Source organism: Callionymus lyra, chromosome 3, assembly GCF_982586985.1.
Source record: "Callionymus lyra chromosome 3, fCalLyr1.hap1.1, whole genome shotgun sequence".
Lineage (NCBI taxonomy): Eukaryota > Metazoa > Chordata > Actinopteri > Syngnathiformes > Callionymidae > Callionymus > Callionymus lyra.
Window position 1 is genome coordinate 36799395 of NC_141820.1, and position 24781 is coordinate 36824175.

Genomic DNA, 24781 nt, shown 5'->3' on the forward strand with positions numbered 1-24781 from the left:
AAATATATATGGAACTACTATTCCCACACAGAAAAACTATGAAAATATGTCCTGTGGAACATTTGATCAGATAAATGATATACATAAGATGTCTTTCACAGTAAAACATTTAAGGATTTGTTTGTTTTTTTAGCGCTTTGTGACCCTGGTCTGGAAAAGCGCTATACAAATAAAAATTACTTACTTACTTACTTTTTTATGTTTTGGCATTTTGATTAGTACAGGTTCTATGTTGAACTCGAACTGTAACTTGATGTCAAGATATTCAAAATGACACAACTATACATGTTTATGTTGTTTGTTTGTTTTAGGGTTGATGTATTTTTAAAAATGTTTTTAACACTGTGCATTTCGCTCCCTGAAATTGGGTAGACTTAGAACATGCACTGGCCTCTTTCTGCAGTTAATATTGTTTCTGTTTCAGGAGCTAAACATTTTAAAAAGAAAACAACAGCCCCAATGTTATTTTTCCTTAATGTTTAATTAATGTATGAGTGTACTGAGTGTATTTGGAACATTGGCTTTGATTTCTCAGATGTTCCTGCTGTCAGCTCAGTGTTTATCTTCTGATGTTCCTTTCATAAACTGGGGCTGTTCTCATGTCTCATGTCTCCTCAAGCCTCTTCATTTAAGTCATGGCTGAAAGCTCATGTGAGATCAGTGTTGAGTTGTGGATCCAGAGCGAGTGGGAGCGGAGATTCACAGGAAGGTGGGCAGGATGTGAACCCTAGAGAGCTCTGGTCATGATCAAGTGGGCCGAGGTTCTGATATCATCTGCCCCTGACTGGAAAGAAACCTCAACTGAGACAGCCGGAGAAGAGTTGACTCAGAGGACATAGAAAACTGTCGCCAAGAACACGATTTACATCTAATTCAAGTTTGAATCCAGGTCTGGAAAACCCAGAATCCGAGCAAACAGAGACACGCGGTGGAGAGTGGGCGATCACAGGCTCTGCTGTTGTGAGTCTTTGGATTAGTTTGGAGAGCAGATTTGCATGTTGAAGATGATTCAATCTGATGCCAATTTTGTTTTCGTTGCTGTTCAAATTCTATTCTGAGCATAAATATTCATTTATTTTGTTTTCAATTGAAATCATTTGTTATTTGATAAAAAATGTGTTTTACTGAAAAGTTTTCTTAAGATATGTGAAGTTAAATTTACAATTTGAGCATATTTTTTTGCCTTATCTTATCTTTTACAATTTGAATTTTCCATTTTGGAATTGACTTTTGTGTTATTTTTGTTTTCTTCCTCCATTTCCTTTGTTGTGTGAGTTACACTTGTGTTTTAGATACTTCAGGGCCTAGGTGTCTTCTTGCTGTAAGTGTTTTTGGTTTCAAGCTTTTGTGTTTTGTGATCGAGTGTAGTTGGTTTTCTGTTTTATGAAGAATTTGAGTTTGTATTTTTTATTAAGATATTTTGTTTTTAATTTTTACTGGGGTTGGGGTTTTTCGTGTTGGGCTTTGTTTTCTATATCTGAGTTTTCAGAATTTCTTTGTTATTTTCTTCGAACTGTAATACGTAACTGTAAACGTTTTTTTTATTTTTATTTTGGTGGTAAGGGACGTTGTAGTAAATATTGGTATTTGTTTATTAACTCTTGTTAGAGGCAGATTTATCTTTTTAGGCATGTATTTAGTACATTAACTGATGTTTTTCTAGTTGATCACTTTATTTTTGAAAACCCTTTATTTAGTTTACAGTTATAGTTAAAAAAGATTTTGGCTTTTGCTTTTGGGTTTGTCTTCTCCTATTTACATATGTTTGTCGTTTAATATTTGTGTAGAGAGGTTTTAGGATTTAGAGGTTTTTCTACTTAAAAAAAAAGCTGTTTCTTTTGGGGTATATTTCTCTTTTTTTGGATGTTGTGTTCAGCAATCATCCTCTTTCGTCTTTCTCTGTAGCTTGTGATGTGAAAGAAGGTAAAATAAAAGTTTGACTTCATCGCTTTGAAAGAACCTTCAGGAACCTTCAGAGAGTGATTTATCATGCTTCGTCGAGATTCCTCCAATTACAGCCGAGAGTTCAGAGCCGGCTAAAAAGTCTTCAGACAAACCTTTCGTGACATCCGTCCAAACACTTGCCGGTTACAGTCCGTGGGCAGCCGATGACACTCATCCATCCGTCTTCATCTGTGCAGTCAGGAAGCTCCATCTCTTCCTCAAGGATGATGTTGTGTTTGTTTCATCCCGTGTTGTCAGCCAATCAAAATGTATCACCTCGTTTAGTTGTGATTGAGTGGAGGGGAACTACAAACACCGGTGAGGCCCTGACTGACGACACCGGCACCATCAGTCTTTGTGAGGAGTCCGGCCTTGTTCTAGGGCGGCTTGATCAGTTGCATCCGTAGACGTCTGTGCGTCAGAATGTTGGATTCAACCTCGTCAGCAACAATATACTAACGACTCACTACCACTGTTACTACAACCCTCAATACTAATAGAACCTTTAGTTTTATCACCAGTGTTGTTTAGACAACAATCCTGTCTAAGAATCAATAGCATGTCTGATGAATGTCAGTGAATGAACAACTACTGCAGCTTCTACTACAACTACCATCATCACTACAGCTAATACCAGAACTGCTACAAATGCTATAACTAGCAATACGTGTCATATTTCCAGTCAGATGGAAAATATGCGTGTCTACTACTGTCAACACTACCACAGTTCTACGATTAATAGTTCTTTCACTTTCACAGCTACTCGCATATAGGAAGGATGCTATAGAAGAGTCATACAGAGAGATAACAATTCAAGTTCTGCACTGGACAACCTATGGCAACAACTGTCAGTCAAGATCAGTTCAGGCCCAACTTTCTATTGCGTGTTGACCAAACTCTTTAAAAACCAGACTGTTCTGTGTTTGTGATTTGTTTTCTGTTTTAGTTTTGGCTTCCTGGTGTCAGTCGTTTGTTTGTTTGGAAAACCAAACAATGATGCATTTATTCATGAACTCACACGAGGCGAGCAGCGTCTTGATGAAGTGCACCACCTCACAGCCAGCCCCCCACTTCTTCCCTTTCTCCCCCCCACCCCCGATCCCTAAATCCCAGCCTGATCCTCCTGTACATGAAATATAGAGCAGAGATAAATTATACACAACACCTGCTCAGGTGACAAGTCTGATATCAGCGGCGAGGTCTGCGGCAGCTGCACACCTGTTCCCCGATATGACAAGACAGAGGTGCCTCATTTACCTCCCCCCCTGCCTCCCCCTCCTGTCACCCCACCACTGAATCATCCCGCCTGGATGTATTATTTACACCTTTAATCTTTCATGTCGCTCAGCGCTTGACCTTGCCGCTGCAGGTCGGGTGAGCGGTCGCATGTAGGCTTTGATTTGTCGTCAGTTAATTGCATCTTCTCGCAGACGGATGTAAGAGCCAACCCGCGGCGTCTGAGAGCTCATTTGGCTTCGCAATCACACGTGAGAGATTGTGAGTCAGCGTGAATGTGGACTATGATCCCGGCCCTACACCCAACTTGGACAGATGGTCAGTTGATTTAATTGTGAGTCTAAGAGAACCTTATTTCTATTAAAATGACATAACATCACATGACTTGGTTGGTCCATGAATTTCTAAGGTGACGGATCCAAGTCATCCAAATAAATCATGGAACCACATTCAGAAGATGAGAAGTTTTGTTGAACACGTAGCCAGTGGGAGCTCTACGTCTTTCATTATTCATATAAACATATTATATTTTTTTCATACCGGAATAACTTGATACTGACACACAACCAAGTTTCTTTACCTTGAGCTATTAGACCCGCGGTGAAGAGAATTAATTCCTGAATCCCTCTAGTAACTGAGTCCTTGAAACTCTTGCTAATCAGACAGCGAGTCGTTAAGCTTTAGCTGAAACGATTTACCGAGTCCCCAATTTGTAGGGGAGTTGAGAGAGAGGAAGCAAATCGGAGTCATGAAATTAATGAGTCCCATGACACGAAATTAGACTCAAGACTCAGGTGGCCCGAACAATGCTTATCGGATCCCTGAATCTACCGTGTATGTGTGACTAGGACTGCATCCTTGTGTTGTCTCTGGTTCAGTGTGAACAGGAATATAACACAAGGTATACTACAAACACATTTGTTTGAGGGCCTTTGCGTCACTGACCCAGAGATAACACAAGGGATGCCTCAAACACATTTGTTGTTTTCTAAATATGGAGTCCATTTGGGTTCAGAGATGCTGGATTACATACAAACAAGGTGGTCCCTGTGACTCAGGTCAACTAGAGAGTGTGAATCCTTGAGGTCAACATAGGGACTTTGTACAAATTAAATAATAGTTATAAAAGAAGAACCATCTTGTTTTAAAACAGTAAGTTAAGTTAAACAACAATAAAGTTGTATCTTATCTTATCTTATCTTAAGTTACAGCAGCTATCTACTAACTCATTTTACTGTTTCATTTACTTGGATGACTTTTCTATTTTAAAGATTGAGAAGTCGGTTTCCTATATGGCGTAATTATTCTTCCGGAAACTTCCACATTTGTAATTATGAAAGAGTTCTCCATCCACCTTTCCAGTCCCCAAGTCGTCAACAGAAGTTTTCTCATCAGCCATCGTCCCCTGTGACCTTTCTGTCTGTACTGAGGTACTTTTCATCTATAGTGGGTGGAAAAACGGGGGGGTCTGGGGTGATGGAGGAGGGGGCCATAGCTTCCTCGCGTGGGTGATAATGACTGTTATCATGGGCACAGAGAGACAGGCTTGCGCTGACATTAGGGAGCGACGGGACTAAGTGGACAGGCTAGGAAACAGTGTGGCGAGCCAGCACAAATACAGGAAGCTGGTCAAATGTAGCTGTCAGCGTGAGTCCTTTTAAAAGCCTCCAAAAAATGGAAAAAAAGCAGGTTCAGCCTTTTTCCTGGTTTTCACATAATAGCTAACAGTGTGAGACCAGAATGCCGCTTGCCAATATCCAGGTCTAAATGGAAGCTGTCCTCTGGGCTTTCAGATGGAAATGATCGGTTCGGAAAATAGATTTGACCGCACACATGCAGGAAATGCTTTCAGACTCACGCCGGGTTCCATCATAGCACAAAACCCTTTTTTGTTTCTCTCAAAGAGGTTCGATACCTTGAATTTCCTAATATAAAATGAAACCAGAAACTTGTTCAAAGGTCATTATTCTGTGTGAAAACCTTTCCCGAGTTGCCCATTGAGATTCAACCAAAATGATTCCGATTCACACAATACCCTGCTTTAGGTCCCCTGGAACTTGTTGTTGCGGTGGAACTAGCTCTTGATCATTTACCTAAGCAGGGATCCTAAGGTCCATAAGATCCAGCCTATTCACTGGGAGTGTAACAGTAACCGTGATTTCGAAAACACGGGACATGATGTTGAGTCCAAAGTGCCTATAGACTTTGCAAGGCAGGGGGCTTCCTACTCCCTGAACCAGGCTTGCACTAGATACCAGTCAGATATCCATAGAAGTAGGGGACATTAATATGAACATTTTCAATTAAGGTCAGCAGAGAGATACACTTCAGGACACGACTTCAGACAGGGACCAGTTGGCCATAATCCGTTGAGTTCTTGGACCAGCATTCACAAACTTCCCGAACAAGTACAGCCTCTCCTCCCCCAGGACTTAAACCAAAGATAACTAATTCTTCTGTCATTCTCATTCCTTGCCTTGCCAGTTATTCTCTCACACAGGAATTTGCAGTGCCAAGTTGAAAATAAATAAATAAATCCTTATGACAATATCATCTGACGATAACCAGCGTGAGAGATTCAAACGAGATTATCTTCTATCTCCTCCTGAAGCTTTTCACGGGTAAACACACCGACGAGCCTCATCAGCCAGATGTTTGAATAACAGAGCTTTGATGGCGGATCCAGCCAAGTCTGTTGACTAATCTGATCACGCTATTATGGCCACAATTGGCGGTTATTAACTCCTGCAAACAACTCGGCGAGCGAGTATGTCGCATTTGTAGACGTTGAAATGATTGATATTTGTTAGCTTCCAGACGACAGCTTAACAAGGACACACAACCTGTCACAGTGCACCCACAAAAATACCTTTCACACACAGTAATACCTACAGACAATTTAGAGTTCTAAACTTCCTCTATAAGATTTTGGAATGTATGCGGAAACTGTAGTCAACTCAAGCAAGCACAGGGAGAACATACAAATTATACTAAAAGGCTGCAAGTTCCCCCGAGTTTGAAGAGAACTAGCAACTTTTTTGTGCTCAGGCGGTCGCACTGACCTTGTTAAAACTATTCAATGTATTTTTATATTGCATTTTATTAAAAAGTCCAGGACTGTGTTGTGAACTGTCCTACATAATGGCCGTGCCACCATTAGCACTAACTCTATCTCCTTTATTCCATTTAGTCGCTACCCTCACACTCTCTTATGGCCCTTTTCCATTGTACCATGCAACCCACAACAATTATTTTAATAGGCCAGGCAGCAATGCTACTGTTCCTCAGAACCTTCTCTGACCTGGAACACAGGCCGGCCAGAACTGTGAGGTCCCTCTCATCCGATGATGGATATAAGAGTTTCTCTCAGCCTAAAATAATTTAGTTTCCTGTGCCTCCAGTTGATGCTATTAGGGTGTGCCTCTCTATGGGGGCCATACAGCAAGGTAGAATCACTTACTCAAGTAGTTGGCGTTCATTAGCAGAAGTACTATTTTCAGTACTAGTATCAACCCAAAGTACTTAACAACAGCAATCAGAGGAGTCAGTTAGGTTGCTTGGGATGTCTTTTAGATGAATGGCTGGTGAGGTGTTGAGGTTATGCTACACATAGCTAAGGAGAGGACAATCTGGGCCTCCCTCCTGAAGCTGCTACCTCAGACACCGGTGCCTGGATCAGTGCATAAGACTATATAAGAAAAACAGTAGTCAGCTAGCAAATCCGCTTTTAAGGTTAAAATACTGTTTTCTCATAGATATCAGTGGAAACACAATTTTGACAGCAATCATTGTATTGCAACAATTACATTTTCATTAATTTCTAAATAGTTTCATCTTAAATGAATCCGGTCCAGACACAAAAGCTTTAAACGTTCCTCAGGCACTTGGACGACTTACAGATGTGCGACAGACAAGAGGGCACATGCTTGGAGACAGATGTTGCTGCTGCCACCAACAGATGCTGCCGAAGTGATGCCAGGATGATGGAGACCCTGCAGCTCCACCAAAATGATCCATTATCATGGATGACAGGATCCATTATCTTCTCTCTTCTCGCTTCATGTGACGTTAAACAAGGGGACAGTTTTTTGAGGATTCCAGATGTTTCTGTCGTCAGAGGCAATCGTGTTGTATTTAGATATTTATCTGAAGCGACCTCAAGTCAGGGAGGTGTGTTGTGCCAAGGATTTGTCAGATGGACAGAACTCTCAAACATATGTCAGTCTCTGTCATGTAAAGGATTTCTGTCTCATCTGAGCTGCGACCCAAACCAGCTTGATATTGAACCGTATAAAATAAACCACATTTTGTTTCATCCTGTTTTAATCCAGTTTGGTCCAAGGCCAGTGTCTTGGTCTTGAACCCTAAGAGGCGATACATTGTCTTTAGTTCCAGCCCATAATACTGTCCCTGTCTGAATCACAGGCTTGAAGAATGAATCCAAAATTTGTCAATAATCTTGTTGTGTTACATTGAATAACTTTTTTCCACCATGAACCTGCACTGAACCCAAAACTTTGAAAGAAAATCTCATCAGTAAAGTGGACAAATTAAAGAAGGGATTTCTTGGCTGAAGGATATCATGAATAATGACATATATGTTCCGACTATAACAGCATCACCAACTCGGTCCAGCTTGGCACCAAATCCTTTAATTAAAGACTCATTTGACTGTACAACTATTCATTTTGCTGCTCATGTTCCCTGAAAGGTCAGAAATAGACGTCTTATTTCTACAGAGTGACCTCCACAAGGAGGCAAGTGAAGGTGGACTCCTGCTGATTGTGGATTTAAAAGCTGGCGTGGGAGTCAAGACGACATGACAAAGAAACTGAGAAGCATTAATGAAATTCTAACTCTCACCTTCTTCCATCATTTACATAAATTAATTCCTTCCAGCAGACTTTAATGAACAGATCCAAACCTGAGCTGTCACATGACCCAATCGCCAGCTGCTCCAGAGTTGAACTGGAATAAGATAATAATCCTGTTCACAATCTGTTTTGAGAAATATCCATGTTTGGATATTGGTTAACAATTAAAGTCACTGAATTCAGAATCATTATTGTTGAGTGTTGCAGGCGTTTTGTTGCTGCTCAATTAATATAATTGTAATTATCTCTTATGCTTTATCAATTATTTTGATCATAAATCTGTGATTTTGAAATCAGATTTTTTTTCTTGTTTTATATATTTATCACAATGTACCTTTACTTTAAAGGGAAATTAAGGGTTATTATTATTTATATTTACATTTGTTATTATTTTCTCAAAAGGTTTTTCTGTTGATGATTTTTTTTTTTAAAGAAATACACCTTAATTAAATTGCACTTCAATTTGACCACAATTGTTATGAAAAGCCCACTTGCACTGAAGTGGATTGGAGTTCGGATTTGAAAGGTCCTGGATGATACTGGCACAAGATTTGTCGTCGTTATTGTTACATTTGTGTGTGTTTTCAGTGATACTTTTAAGTGTTGTTGAGTGTGTTCTTGTTTTAATGAAGTTAAAATGCTGAGAAGTGAATTGACCAGACAGTGATTTAAATACAAAATACATTCGTCAACAACTAAGTATATATTTATGTGAAGTTAAATTGTAATTTTATATTCAAGTCCACATTATATATACATTTTCCAAACGAAACTAGAACATGGGAAAATATGTCACAATCGTAGGTAAATCAAAACAGCATGTCAAAACACAACATTTTATCCTAAAATTCTAGCTAACTTCCCTCATAATAAATTAGCTTACTCAATATAAGATAGCAAAACAATACAAATGATCCTTAAAGTATGTAAGCATAGATGAGACCATCATCCCATAGTGATGGCTGATGAAGCTTCATGAAACTCCATCGGACCGGCACTACAAAAGAGCCATAATAAGCTGATATTAGCATGACAAAGATAAAATAAAGTGTTTTATATGGACTTTGCAAAACTAGCATGACCCCTATAGCTCGCTGTGTGAGTGCTGGCAGGTGCCTACACCTGAGCTAATTTCCGTCTTCCGTGAATGGTGTGGAAGAACGACAAGGGAAATGAATGTGAGAAGAAATCGCAAAGGTCATCATAGGAAGGAGGAGTGTGGTTGACAGCTGCCGCCGTGACAGAGGAGACCTCGACAACACGGGAGGCTGCTGGTGATAAATGGCGTTGCTGAATAGCCTGGCGTCTCCGTAATCAGGACTCTGAGGTGACGGGCATTAAAGGAGGACAGTTGGGGAGATGATGGAGGAGACAAAGACGGACGGGTGGATGGGGCGAGGTGGCGGATGTGGGATGGCGTTGGGAGGTTGTGTTTACCGACGATCCTGATATACGTCTTTGTCAGGACAAACATGAAGATCACATGTGAGATAGCATCCGTGGTCCATTCTCTGATATCCAAGTCAGTATAATAGCACTTCCTGTTCCTCCAGGCCTCTGCATGAATATAAAAAGATATTTAATAAAAGAGAATATCTACATGTGATGCTTCATTGTCATCATTGTGTTGGGATGAAGCTTTATTATCCTATATTACTTGTGCCATATTAAAAAAATAAGAAAGGAAAACATTTTATTTTGTATCGAACATTGAATAGACTGTTGGAACTTGTGTTGGAACCAACCTATCAACTCTGGGTGTTTTTGAACCAAACTTGACAGACCTTCCTGATCCCAGACTCAGAGAGAGATATGAGGCGGCAAAGTTCATTTAATCACAATTTTCTCTTGTAATTTCTGTTAAAATGAGTCTACCTTGTTTGTCATCAGGTCCAGCTGTCAATCAAAACAGCTAATTCAGTGTTTGGAAGCTTACTGAATTAGCTCAGATGGTAGAGTGGTTGCCTGCAGTCCAAAAGGTTGCAGGTTCAATCCCAGCTCCAGACAAGCTTGTGTCGTTGTGTCCCTGAGCAAGACACTTCACCCTGATTGCTCCTGATGGTGAATTTGGCGCAAGTGTGCAGCCTACTCACATCAGTATGTGTGAATGGTTGAATTTCCCCTCGCGGGACTAATAGGGGATTCTAAAATAATGTGGAAACACAAGGAAGAGAACAGGAAGTAACCGTACAAAATATAACCACTGTAAAGGGAAAGAATGACACAATTAAGTCTTATATATGAATAAAATTGTTGTAAATATCGTTACTTTTAACAATCACTCATAAAAGCTTGTGAGTGATCACGGTGAGCCAACTTTATTGACAGCAACCTGTCCCGGCTCCAACATCACGATCATGATCATGTACAAAATAGTTTAATTGGTATAAAGCTGTTCTGCTTCACTCTGCTGGCTACATCACTAAACCTACATCCGTCAACATTCACTAACACAACAGCACTCACTATTTAAGACTTCAGCGATGATTAATTTGATGATGATGTTTACTACAGCTCTAAATGTCTCTTGTTTCATGAGTCAGAAGGTGTATTGTTTGTACTCCACAAACGTTCACAAGCTAGATCAAAAGAAGCAAAAGCGAAGCAGTGATGCCTGATGCTCGGGAGCCAATCAGCGCCGAGGATACAGAGCTGTGGCCGGCTCCCAACCGTTAGTCAATAGCATGCCATGTTATATTATACATGGCACATCCTGTAATCCCTTGATATAGCAAAGCATTCACAACAATCCAAGACACACACCAAAATTTAATCCGGGTGGTGAAGCTGCATACACTGAAGTGTGATAAGCGAGGATGTAGTTGTATTTTCACGGACTACAGGCGCAATACAACAGTAGACCAATGACATTTGAATTTTTCTTGCTGGTCTTTCATTTGGACAGTCTAGTCCAACAGTTGCAATCTGAATATTTCTAATGCTATAGTGTTTTTTTATTATTATTCAAACACTTGATCTTGCACTTAGAATCCGATACTTTTATTGCCAGTTTTGTAAACACAACATAGGAACTGTTTGTGTTGGCAGTACAGAATAAAATAATGTGACCCTTTTCCCTTAGCCTCCTTTGAATAAAGACCGGAGGACTCTGCATACTTAAATACTAAATAAATACAGTCTTACTTTAATAGGATTTCAGTACCATAAATTCTGGGACTAACAAGTGCAGTAACCGACTGTTCTGACTCAGATAAACCAGGTTTTTGGACCTCTTCAATACCTTGAAATGTTCTTAGAATTCCTGTGAGGTGCTTGTTGTTAGTCATACCTTTTCACCAGCTGTCAAATAACGGTCCAATAGCTCGTCTCCGTAATCCAAAGCACCTTTCATTTTACTTGTCTGCGTGACAACTGACGAGTAAAGTGTTTTTGCTTTTTCGAATGTCATAGAAATTTCACCTCAGCCATGGCAAGAAGAAAACAAGACCCCGAGGGCTTCTTCTTCTTAAAACCTCTAATTCTGCAGAAAGATCTGGATCAGTGGTATCTGTGGAAGCAGCTGACGTTATTGGCGATGAATCCACGCTGATCCGCTCTCTGCAGGGACCAAACAAAGGCGAGCTCTGAAAGGTTTTAGCCCGAAGATGAATTGTGTAACCTTCTTCTGTCATTAGCAATACCTTTTTCTCCACTGGTGAAACCAGCGGGGGGGAGGGGGGTGAGAGGGGTGAGAGCTGGGAGTCGGCGGTAATTATCCATGAAACAACAGCCCACTCAGCTCGGTTATGACTTCACACCTTCAGTCTCTGAGCTAGCCAAGTGTCCGCCAGAAAGAGGGAGCCGGCGCCGCAGTATTCGGGCGCCATCTTCTATCCATCACTACTCTGGTGGGAGGGGGGGGACTGTCTGGCTAACCTGTCATCGCCGTCTGGGCGGAATAAACGAAACCTCTGGATCGCCTGAACAGCCAAAACTCCAGTGAGATTCATGAGCGACCTTTCAGTGGTTTCAGGTCAGTTTATTTCCCCCTCCAAGAGCTGAGTGAAGCAGCAGGACCTCAGTTATGATTACGACTGCAACTCTAAGAGCTTTGTAACACTTGATACCATAACACATTCTGACTTGTTTTTGTTGTTATAATTATTTATATAGTAAATAACCTGCCCCAACAAAGAAAGCAAAAATGGCAGTTTATATAACGATTGATAAACACTTTATTTGTGAGGTATTTAGGTATGATATGTACTGTATAAACAGTATGTATAAACAGTATGTATTTTTTACAGTGTAACGTTATTACAATGTGCACGGTGGCGCAGTGGTTAGCACAATTGCCTGAAAGCATAAGGCAACTTGTGACCTTGTGTTGTGCGTGTCTACTCTGGGCACTCCGGTATCCTCCCACAGTCCAAAAACATACAGAGGTTGATTGACTGTAGGTATGAATGTGTGTGTGCCTTTGTGTGCCCTGTGTCATAGTGGCGTCCTGTCCAGGGTGTCCCCCGCCTCTCACCTAATGAAACTGGGATTGGCTCCATGAATAAAACACACGTGGTTGTTGAAGTATATTCAAGATAGGATGAAAAACTGTTACTACTCATCTTCTAATATTTCATATTTATTTGATTTAAAATATAAACTTACATAATATTTTTTACCTCGACTGAACTTTTGTTGTACGTTTGGCTCCAGACTGTGGTCACATGACTCCTCCGCAGGATGAGACCTGAGTCCAGGTCTGGCCTGCCCGCCACCTCTGGTGTCTTTGTGCAGCGTGTGCTGACAGCCCCTTCATTAGAGTCTTTGTCCTGGAAGATTCCGCTACATAATTAATGTCCCTGTGATGGATTACGCCGCCGGCCTGCAAACAGCGACCAGGTCGGCAGAAATGAGGAGTATTGATGTGCAGCTATTTCACGGCTGCCGACACGCCCACCGCAGCCTCATCCAACCAAAACCCCTGATTAAAAAAGTCTCAATATTTACCGCAGCAGCACAAAGACAGGTGCAGCCGAAGCCCTCCGTCCCCCACCGTCTCTCAGGTGGGGCTGCGGAAGGATGCGAGGCATTAATCACAGACATTGTTAATGAAGTGGTGAGCGGCGCGGAAATTAGAAGCCTTCTGTTTCCGCTTTCGATAATGTTGAGTTATCAGAGCTGAAATGATGAAGACAGCACAGAGTCAACATTTAAATGTCGCCCTGATTATTATTTCCAAGAAACTCAGCCGGAGCGCTTGATAATCAGGTAGAAAATGGAACAATGCCCCAATCCTGTCAATCAGACAACACCTTTGAGGTCTTAAGGGATCCAGTCTACAGCACTTGAAGTTGATCATGCACAGGACAGACTTTCTAGATCAGGGTTCGACCACCAAATAAACCACTTGTCCAAGTCCTAACTAAGGTACGAGCCACATTTGCTGACTTAGCATTAGGACACACCTTAAAACCAGATTTTTCATCATAGGTCGTCCATTACTGTCGACATAAAATGTAGTGTTTTTACGATGATCTGCTGCCATAACTGCAAACATTTATTGTTGTAGGTTAGCTTGACTAGCTGCCCACATGCTAATGCAAAAAAGATTCCCTTTTGTGCTAATAACGTTAAAAAAAAACAGTAATGTTATCAATCCATTAGTGATATGGTCTTTAAGCGAATGTCAGGTTCTGATAAAAAAAGGCAGATGCTGTAGTCCTTTTCGGTTTTATTTTAAACATTAATATTCTATTAATCTATTAGTGATAAAGTCTTAAAGTGTGTATTGTTGTAGGTTAGCTTAACTACCCGACCACATGCTAAAGCAACAAGTTCCCTTTAGTGCTAGTAATGGTAATATTACGGTGATCTTCGGGAGATGCTCTTTTTTTTAAATAAACGTGCTAAAGCTAAACCAGGATGTTCCGATACTCAAAATGTGGTTCAATGTGGAGGTTGAGCTGCAACAGGACTTCAACCCATCAGATCATCCAGGGTCTGCAAAGGCTTCTGCTGAGGGATCAGGTTTTTTCCAAGGTCTTCATTGTACCAAAATCTACTTTATACAGTGTTGTCCACAGAGTGGATCTAGTGATCTAGAAGAACCTGCACTAACCATCCACCTCCCACACCCAGAGGAGCTTGATGACATTGGGCAGCTTTCAGAAACTAAAAGTATTGGTGTTGCCCCTTTTCAAAGCATGTACCCTTGAAAATATCTTTCTGTTGATTTTTACCAGCAATATTTTAATCTGCCCAATCAAACCCACATGGAGTCAGTTATGGACCCTGAACAGCACATCTTTATACTGTATGTGCTGGTGTTTTGTTCTTTACCCCTGAAATGTCTTGGTCTCTTGTTTTGATTTTCAACCTGGACATGCCAGGACATTGAGCCGACTATTCAAACTATACCTGCTCAGATCTGTGTGTCTTTGGTCTATTAAAAAAACTTGAAATTGCCTTGATAGTGTGCCTAAAAATCTTAACTTAATAAACTGAGTTTTGGTTGCATTTGATAGGACTAAATCTTTTCAGGTTGAAATTTTGCCTTTAATTTTTTTCATGCCTTAGACTTTGCCTTAAATTCCAATTGCTCTTACCTTCTTCTTTAATAACTTAACCTAGCTAATGGTTCAAACCCCTAAAAGTCTTTCACTCTCTGGGCTGAACGCAGACATGTAGGCTAAAAGTTTAGATGGTCATTATGTCATTTGATACCCTTGAAAAATAGCTATAGTACTTTTTGACCTATGTCTTGACCTCCCTAAACTTTGGTCGTAACCGTTAAATACCTTAACCTTATCTACTCATATATCACGTGCACATAATTTTTATCTCCTCCTTAATCTACATCTTGTTTCCTCCCACGTAGTCTGTTAAAGACCATCGCAGTCATCTAATCAACATCTTTATTCATGAGCCATCGCTTCAGTCCTCCTCCAGGTGTCGGCTCAAGAGTCCAACATTTGTCCTTGTGGCGCCGTTTCAATTAAAAAAAACAGAATCAGATCAAATTGCAACACGTGGTTCTTTACATACAGGATCAACTGAGCTCAAGTGGATTTTAATCTCATTTAGAAAGTGCAGCCAACGTTTGATCCGACTCTTCATCTAAAACCATCCCCAGGGACGAGAGCCTGATATTATGTTTCTCCCCATTTTTAGCTATTTTAGCTAGCTCTATTATCCCAGAAACACTTTTACCTGGCAGATCTCTGTTTGATGTCAATCCAGCAGCTGCAGGGATTTGGACAATTGTGTTGTTTTCATTTTCTGTGTAACACAGCTGTTGTGTTTTTTCTCGTGAAGGTCTTTACTTCCTCTTTAAAGCTGCAGTTCTGTGCAGTCCCACTAGTGAAAGAAAATACCCACTAGTGGTCCCTGACACTTTTGTTCTTCACTGATGGAGATTCGAGAATCTTGGTATGTCTACCTCTACCAATAAGCTTACTTTGGCCTTGACCTCTTCTATTCTGAGCTTAATGACCTTCTAGTCTTTTCTTTTACCCCAGAGTTGTACCACATTGACCCAGATCCAAGGAGGCAGAGGACTCAGTTGCAGTCCTGTGTGATAGAAAGAGGTTTATCAAAAGAGAACAAGTTGATCCAGTGATCCACGGGTCAATGGCGTGTGGTCTCCGAGCTGGAGCTGTGCAGAAGAAAAAGAGATGCATGTTCTATTAAGACACACTGAAGGTCGCAGTGAGCTAGAGATCTGCGCTGTATGTAGTCACACTGACATATTTCCTCTTGATTGTGCTTTATTTTGTTAGTCCCCTTTCGGTTTTTTGTGTTTCCCTTTGACAGAACCAAGCAGATGCAAGTGGTTGGAATAATTAACTAATGTTAGGAGCTCTGCGACCCAGAAGAAGGATCTCCCATCTGGATCTTTCATTTCTGCCATTGTGGATTACATTCTGGAGTTTTTGCCTTTTTGGAATACATAATTTAATATATAATATATAATTTAAATAAAAACTACACTTTGATTCACATCCCACTTTTGTGCAGCGTTACTTTTCAACATTTAATAACTGCCGTTCCAGCACACACTCAGATTTATATGACCCATAACTTTTCAAAGCAGCTATTATAGAGTTATTATATAAGTATCACTCATAAGTGATCTTGTAACTAGTGACGGCTAACTAGCAGATAGCTACAAAATACAACACACAAATAAAAACAGCTAACACAAATGAAAATACTGTCAAATCATTACTATCTGCATTCACACATAACATTACTAAATTAAGTGAAATAAAATAAAATGAAATTGAATATTATCCAAAGAAAGAAATCAATTATGTTTAAGTAAACAAAACGACCCAAAAGGAAATTACTTGATAAACACAAATGAGAGGAAGAAAACAAGACAAGGACTTCAAAATAAAACCAGGCAGTGAGATGGAAGGGAACAGAAATGACAGGAAATTACATCCTCGTTCAAAAAGACACCATTCAAACCATCGTAATACCTCCATTCGTCTGTATTGCCCCTCTTGTAATGAAGCCCCGACAAGAGAATATTAAAAGTGTCCTTATTTTAAGTGGTCTCCGCTCGCGACTGTCATAGGAACGTACATTTCCGCTTGTAACTCCAAAAAGACATGGATTACGATTTAGTCACTGGAGGTGATTAAAAAATAGCAGATTTTGTGTGAACTATTACTTTAAAACAGACATATCTTCTTGAAATTCTATACCTACCTTGAAGCCTGACCTAGCTAAGGATCTAAGAACGGTCAGCCCCCATTATTCCTTTGAGATTTAAGTTTCTTCTAAATGGTCTATTTTAATATTTCAGTTAATCTATTTAAATACTTCTCTTGACCATGCATTCATAGACAATTGTCGCCTCTGCGAGAATAACTACAGTCTTGAAAGCATTGACTAAAAGAGCTAATGAAGAGTCTTGAATTACCTAAAACTTTTGTCACAACCTGTTTAAAGTCTTTATCCTGCTTTGGTCCCAATGGAAAAAGGTCTCTTGGAGTCAAATAGTTTGCAAAATACATAATCTGCATTTTATGTAAATCGTTTCCAACTCTTATCTGGTAACACCTCACAAACTTTGAATGGAGTCACGCATATGTCAACAGCCGCATCAGAAAGTCTTTGTTTTTGTTTTAGCATCGTTCTATTTTGGAAAAAGACAAATCCTCCTGAGAAAACGTGTTTCATGTTTTCACACTCTGCAGATTTACAAACTTCACATCTTTCCCGAGGCTGCTTTTCTTCTTCAGGTCTCCTGCGAGCAACCACCGTGAGGTTCTGGTCCCGCGGGAGACTCTGCTGCCTCACCGAGACAACTGACTGAACACTGCGGCAAGTGATGACAGGAAGCGGTTTGGTTCTGGTGAATTCAAGTGAATTGAAGACTGTTTTTTTTTTGTTCAACAAAAAGAATCAATAAACAAAACAATAACCAAACAGGTAACTTTGCAAAGCAACTATTATAGACTTATATTGTTATCACAAAAAAAGTGATCTTGTATCTAGCAGATGGCTAAGTACCAGATAGCTACAAAATACAACACCCGAATGAAAACCACTAACACAAATATTGTACCATTAACCAACTGTCAGTTTCAACTGAAAATACTGTCAAATCACTTCTGTCTGCATTCACAAAACATAAAATTACTAAATGAAGTGAAATTGAATTATATGAAATTGAATATTATGTTCAAGTTAACATAATCATTTAATCCAAAAATATTATTTGATAAGAAAACAAGGAAAACCAATCAATTCACACAAAAAACAATGACACAATAATTAATAAAAACAACAAGGAAACAGTCAATGATAAAGATCACGACTAAACACAACAAATCATGACTCGTCAATCTTCATTTGTGCTATCAAAAGTGTTTCAACTCCTCAGCTGCGCCACCATCCGTCCACACCACTGGTGTTTTTTTCTCTCACTCTCTCACAATTAACACATGAAGTTCTTCCTCTCTTTACTTCCTCACTCACGACGACACGCGTCGCCTCAATCTCTCGGTTTAACACGTAACAGCAGATCAGTTCAGATCAGGAGAATCGAGCTCGCACATTTTATTTTAGCACCCGCGGCGAACGAGGAGCCAATTAACTCGACGCTTCCAGGTGTTGATGACTCGCTGTCTCTTCTCCAAACTCCTCTGTGTGAGCGTTCCTCTAAAAAGTCTTTCAGCCTATACAACAGGTGATGCATTTATAAAAACATGTTTTTGAAATCTCATCTCCATGGACTCTATATCGTCGTGCAGTGGTTACCACGGTAACCTCTCAGCTGTGGGTTTATCTATACAGCTGTAATTACGCTCATGCAGCTGGCTGCATCTGCGTGAACCCTCTCTCTGCCCCTCTCAGGCTGCTTTGTAGTTATTATGTTGTTCCCACAGCTGTGGCCTGATTCTCCCTCCTATCACTGCATTTGTGTCCACATGTGAGTCCAGCTGTGCACAGAATATACATGTGAACCCCACGTCGACCATCAACGGCCGATTTGTTGTGAATATACAAACCTTTTGACTTTTTAAACCTGAATCTTGAGCGGTTAATTTCACAATTGTGCGTCTGGCCTAGACATTTGAAATAATCTAAGAGGTTTTTCAAGAGAGGATTTCCCGTTTACAGATCCGAGGTCTCAATAGTGTGGCCCCCAGGCCATTTGACAATGTTAGATTAATTCCTCCCTTCATTTCATACCAAATTCTTTTAATGACCACTGGCCACAAGGAAAACCAACAGATACGAATCGACCAAATTGCTCCAAGCTGACAGTTAAACCAAGCCTTGTAGATACATTGGGGTCAGAGGGATATGTCTTCTTCCTTTCCATCTTCAAACACATCCATGATTCCAGATTCAGACCGCCCTACTATTTGTCTGGAAACCTGCATGGGCTCATACTTGGCTTGGTGTGGGTGTTTGCATGAAGCCCCGCTTCAAACAACGTCATCTGAACAAACAGTTTTTCTTCTCGATCACTTTTCAACAGGATGTTATGTACATGTTGCACATTGTTTTGAATTAAAGAAACCTGTGTTCGCTTGCTAGCTTCCACCATCTTGTTTCCACCTAATGGATTCATGACAAAAGGTGACAGAAATGATAGAAAGCTCACACAAAGCAAACCTGAAACCTCGACTCAATCTCACGCTCCGTTGCTCCCAATTGTGACTTGTTTGATGGTACATTCGTCGGCTTTCCCCTGAAATAAAATATTTCCCATTTGATTCTGACTCACAAAGACACCTTTAATGGATTATGTTTGGAGGGAGAGAAACAGATGTTGCTAAGAAACACAAGCTGATACTGAATATTAAGAATAAATAAAATATGACGTCTGATCCTGCATGTGTCGTGGCCCGTTAAGAGCAGCGTTGCCCTCACCAGCTCCAAAGCTTCGCTTAATAATTTAGGGAAGTCTTTCATCTGCAAATCAAACACACAAATTAAACACAGCGTTTATAAAAAGGCTTTGCGAGCTGGAATAAATCTGCTCTCCCCAGCAGCTTCTCTGACGTGCCGCTCTGTGAAGGTGACTGGACCTGCTGAAGCTACTTGGCTCATCTTTAAAGCATAGATCCTCCTGTGTGGCCATTAACACCACCAGAGAGGTGGAGGTCACAAGTGTGCGGTTGACCCGCCTAAGGTCATACCAGTCAAGGTCTAACTGGGAGTTGACTCAACTGGGTTTTCTCTTCTGGTATTATTATCTCTCATATACGTCAGGAAGACTCTGAGTACCCCCCACAACTGCTCACTGGAAATATTCCATCTGGGAAGCTGCTTCTTTGATAAATAACGCTGAATATTGTCTGGAGCAATGGCTCTCATCTGGTCTGGCTTTAAGAACCAGATTAATTTCACACTTTTTAAACTTTAGGAAAGAAGTGTGATGAAGTGTAATGTGTTGTTCAACTGCCGGTGGGAAAATACACTTTGAAGTCGAGATTATTTGAATATTGTTGCTTCTATGATTGTGTTTAAAAGTTGTTTACCTTCAAAATAATTGCAAATACCTCTTTTGCCCATGCAACAATCCTTCAACCCACTTTCGGTCCCTTCTGCAAACCACAGCTAAAGAGCATTTGTTACTGCTTGAGAATCTGCTCGAGTTTTGGGATGTATTTACTCAATTTCATGAGAAAAATCTGTCGTTTGAGGACTGGACTCAACAATCCTTCACGGCTGAGATTCTTCAAAAATTAGGTTGGCTGTGAACATGGAAGCCCCATAAACCCTTACCATTGTCTGCAAATTATAGAGAAAATCTGATGTTTTTATCAACCTCTTGAAGGAATTTGGTTGCTAAAACAATGGGTTCCAATCTGTAATCAGTAAGCTTTGTGGCTATATATTTGTTTTCACACAGAACAGCAATGAGGATGTTTTTGGAAATTCTGAAAAAACAATTCTGGGTTTTCAAGGTATAAGGGTCGATCTGCTAGGGCAGGTCTATCAGTGGAAAGTCAAAATAGCTGATGTATCTTTATCGAATGTGAAAGAAAAAAACGTGTCTTTGGTCCATCAGAATTTTCTTCTATGAGCTTGCTGAGTTTTATTTTATTTCTTTTTATCTTGTTGAATTTTCTCTCTCTGCACACTTCAATGTAAATACAGACTTTGTCCCAAACTTCAAAGGGCAAAGAAGAAGAGCCAGAACCCCAACTTTTTGGAATGCTAGCAAGCTTCATAAGTTCATTCATTCTTTCACTCCCTGTGATGGGGCTGGTGCTTATCCCAGTTTCTTTGGATCAGAGGACAAACAGGTCGCTAATCTGTCGCAGGGCACATAGACCGTTCCCACATATACAGTACCTATGGACAATTTACCGCGTTCCAAATCAAACTATTGGACTGTGGGAGGAAACTGGCGAAAACAAGGCGACAGCATACAAACTCCACTCTGGAATGGTCGCATGTTGCACCAGTCATGCTGTGAGGTAACTACTGAGCCACCTTGTGCCCACTTAATTATTTTACCATTTTACCATTGTTTACCAAGTGTGAAGAGGGAAGCATTCTACCATACAACACACCAGGAATGCTAAAAGTCTATATGTGTATCTTTCCAAGATCTGTGTCTCCTGACGGAGACACAAGCATCACATTAGTTTCCTATATCGAAATATCCATATTTCTTCTTGGTCTTTTGGGAAATCTCCAGGTATTTCTCTCTGATTTAGCATCTGACAGCAAAGCAGGAGAAACAAGGACAAAGACAAACGAGTCTGACAGTGTGGAAGATTAGAAGTGCTGACAATAAGTTGACACCCCTAGGAAATCTGCTTTACATTAACATCGCGTCTGCAAAGCTGCTCCACCTGGCCCCATTCAGATGCTCCACCAGTTCCTCGTGCTCACATTGATGCTGATGTGCGTAGCGAATCGGATCAAGATGGTTTTGAGACCGGAGGGAAGACTCATGCGGGCGGACTTATAGCGTCTGACAGCGGCGACTGGTGTTTGAGGATAAGAGTTAGTCTGTCAGCTGCGGCAGTGAGTCGGGTGTTGCTTCTAATGAGGAGAGACATTTCTGCCTGGCGCTCTGCTCCCTTCAATCACAGCATCACAAAAAGCCAGGATGAAGCCCAGAAACCATCTCATCTTAGCATGTGGAAACATTTTCTGCATGCCAAAATAATGTCTCTCCCCTGGCTAGCTGAGCCGAGCTCCAAGAGTGCATCAAGACCTAGTAAGAGTAAAACCCAAGGTTGCAAATTCTTCCCACGCCTGCAGGTTGAAAAAAAAAAAAATCAATTTTTAGAATCTGTAGTGCAAGAGAAAAAGAAGTGCCAGAGATGTACCATTTCATAAGCTGGCGATGTAGTGGTTCTTGACAGAGAACAGTTGCCAGGCAACCAGAGAAGACTCCAGAAAGTTTCATCTCCGTGTCGAAAGTAGTTTTACCGGCCCTGTTGATCTCGTCTGCTGAGCCAACCCATCCATCATCTTATGTACTTAGTTACTGGAAGATTTGCACGATACCTGTGGTTGAGCCATGAGATGCCCCAGTGGTTCCGGTTCTTCTGAGAGGGAGTCGATTGAGAGTATTGTATAGAGCATTTTTTTGAGTCAGACAAACGCAGTCACAGTTCTTGCGCCTTACCATATGACTCAAATGAGACTAATCTCCTTAAGTAGGAGGAGATATTCATCGGACTGACTCACAAAACTGAATGACTCACAAATCGCTTTTTTTAAATAATTAATTGATAATGAAGTGTTTCGAATTCACACACATTACAATCCCAACCACAAGGACCAAATTCTGCTAAAAAGGGCCACAAATATATGGGTGTCTCCAAGACGCGTTCTCTTCAAGCCAAAGAAGCTCTGCAATAAGCGCTTAGTGGGAGCTGTCCACTGGAGTGGTGCTGAAATTGAATCAGTCAAAGCCAAGCTATTCAATCAAGAACCTTTACTTTATATCAGGGTAGTAGTGTAGTACTTTAACACATATATGCAGATGTGTGTTAAAAACATGTAATTCAATAAACAATAAACAACAAAATGTTAAAGTGGATTATATACATTACTCTGACGCGGCTTGATCACTGAGCATTTGGTTGCAAAAAGGGCTGTTAAGAGAGGGTCGGTATCCATGTCAGCAACTTTTTAAATACCTCTCTGAGACACGGTGCCCTCTCGAGGACACAAATTCCACTGCAGTTGTACAACCACAATAATCTTTGACTTTTATAACTTTGTCATTTGAGACGTCAATTCTTAAGGTTGAAGGTTGACGATTCGAAAAATGTGTTGTTTGTCAGATTAACTATCCTTAGTTATACGTCTGGTAACACAGAGATTTTCACTCTCAGGAAAACAGCCTCCATCTTGTCAACGACCCAAGCCTGACCTGTCACCCTTGGCTCAAGACTTGGACTCTGTCTGGACACGTCCAGTGCAACAGAGAGAAGATGAAAAGCAGATTTTTACGAGAACCTGAGCTGCAGAGATCTGTGTCACTTTAAGGTTGTTGTTTTGTCACATCCTGCCGTCTCCCAGAGCGCCATTCCATCTGGCAGGGTGACATTTTCTGGCAACTGTACTCACAGACCCCTCGGTGTCACCCTCGCTTGTCATTTTTGACTGCGACAGCTTCGACAATGATGCGCTTGTGATGTCTGGTGAGAGCGACGGAGCTGACCTCCATGTCTGACTTTCTTAGCGTCATCTTCTCCTCAGACTCTTCATTGTTGGATCAGAATTAACCGAATCCCCACCGCCAGCTTTTAAACGAGGAAATCATAAACGCCGGGACAGTCCATCATATCACCGTTTTTCACCCCAGACCGTTCAATCGCACCCCCACGCCTAAATCAAACAGACATAGTCCCTGAGGGAGCATGCAAGCGCACACATCATGGTCATAAATCAGGTTCATATGGTGGATGTACGGTAGCTATGGCAGTTATAGAAGAGCATCCAGCGGGTCACATGGCTGCTGTAAGGAAATGGATCTGTCAGGGGGTATGAAATAATGGAGCTGGCCTGTCAATCAACTAGTCGTGTTTAACAGGAAGAGCAGCAGTGGGGAGGTTTTCAAATTTAAATCTAATCTTTTTTAGACACTTGTCCACTGAGCTCATGTACGAATACAAAGGTATGAAAATGAGTGTTGCAGGGATGACCGAGGATGAGTTGTGGTTAGTAATGAAATTGGAATAGTTGCAGCGATAAGAGTTGTTAGACAAGCAACCAGAAATGGATTATTGTCCATAAATTGACATGCCCTGGAGCACCACAAGATTAAGATACATGATACCAGGGGTTTCAAACTCAATTGACCAGCGGGCAGCAAGACTGGGTTGTTCTGTAACCAACAAACTGTTTTACAACGCCTATATTATCAGAATTAAACCAGACACAACGCTCAGCCAGGAGAAGTTGGTGCGATCGCCTTGGAGCTATTTTTTTCTGCTTATTTTATAATCTATTTTATTTTGGAAATTTGTAAGATAAGGTTTTTTTTCCCACCTCGAAATCTGACATTGATGTACTTTGCATTGCCCTTGTCTATGCTTGACTTGCATGTCAAATGTCAGCACCATCTACTACAATACCAACAAGTGCAAACAGGGATCTTGAAATTCTCATCCAAGGTCGACCTTTATATCTGAAAATTCACAAAAACCTTTAACTCAAACCAACAACCTCGAATACACCACAAGTCATGTTCGGAGGCTGTTAGAGTGGAGTAAAAAAAACTGCTTATAATGTAATAAGCTTATTTAATTATTAAAATAGTTTTTGTTTTGTTATATATTTTGAATAAAACTTTCATCAGACATCTCAGAGTTAAACCTGGTCAACAGGGTGAGTGGTTATTGTCCATTTTGTCTTTATGCTAAGTCATCATCATCATGCATCTCATATCAACATAATTTATATATAACCAATATAGAATTAAATAATGATTATAGTCGTACACACCTACTCAGATCTTTAGGCAGCAGTTTTATACTTCTCAGTGAGTCACTGCTACACAAAAGTCGTCCAACAAGTCCTCTTGAAGACACTTATATCAACACATGTAACAAAAATCATTAATTTTTCCTGTATGACTCAAATTGGTGAGTTTGTCAGTGAAAGAGAAGATCTATGACTCATGGGTTGATTTGTATGACTGATTTAAGCGGACATTCATCGCACTTAAATACATCAAATCTTAAATTAGCTGCTGCTGATGAGGATGACTTCATCGTCCTCTGGTGCCGAACGACCTCACTGGTCATATTTTTATTTGACTCCAGTCAGTTGCCTGCTTTAAGCGC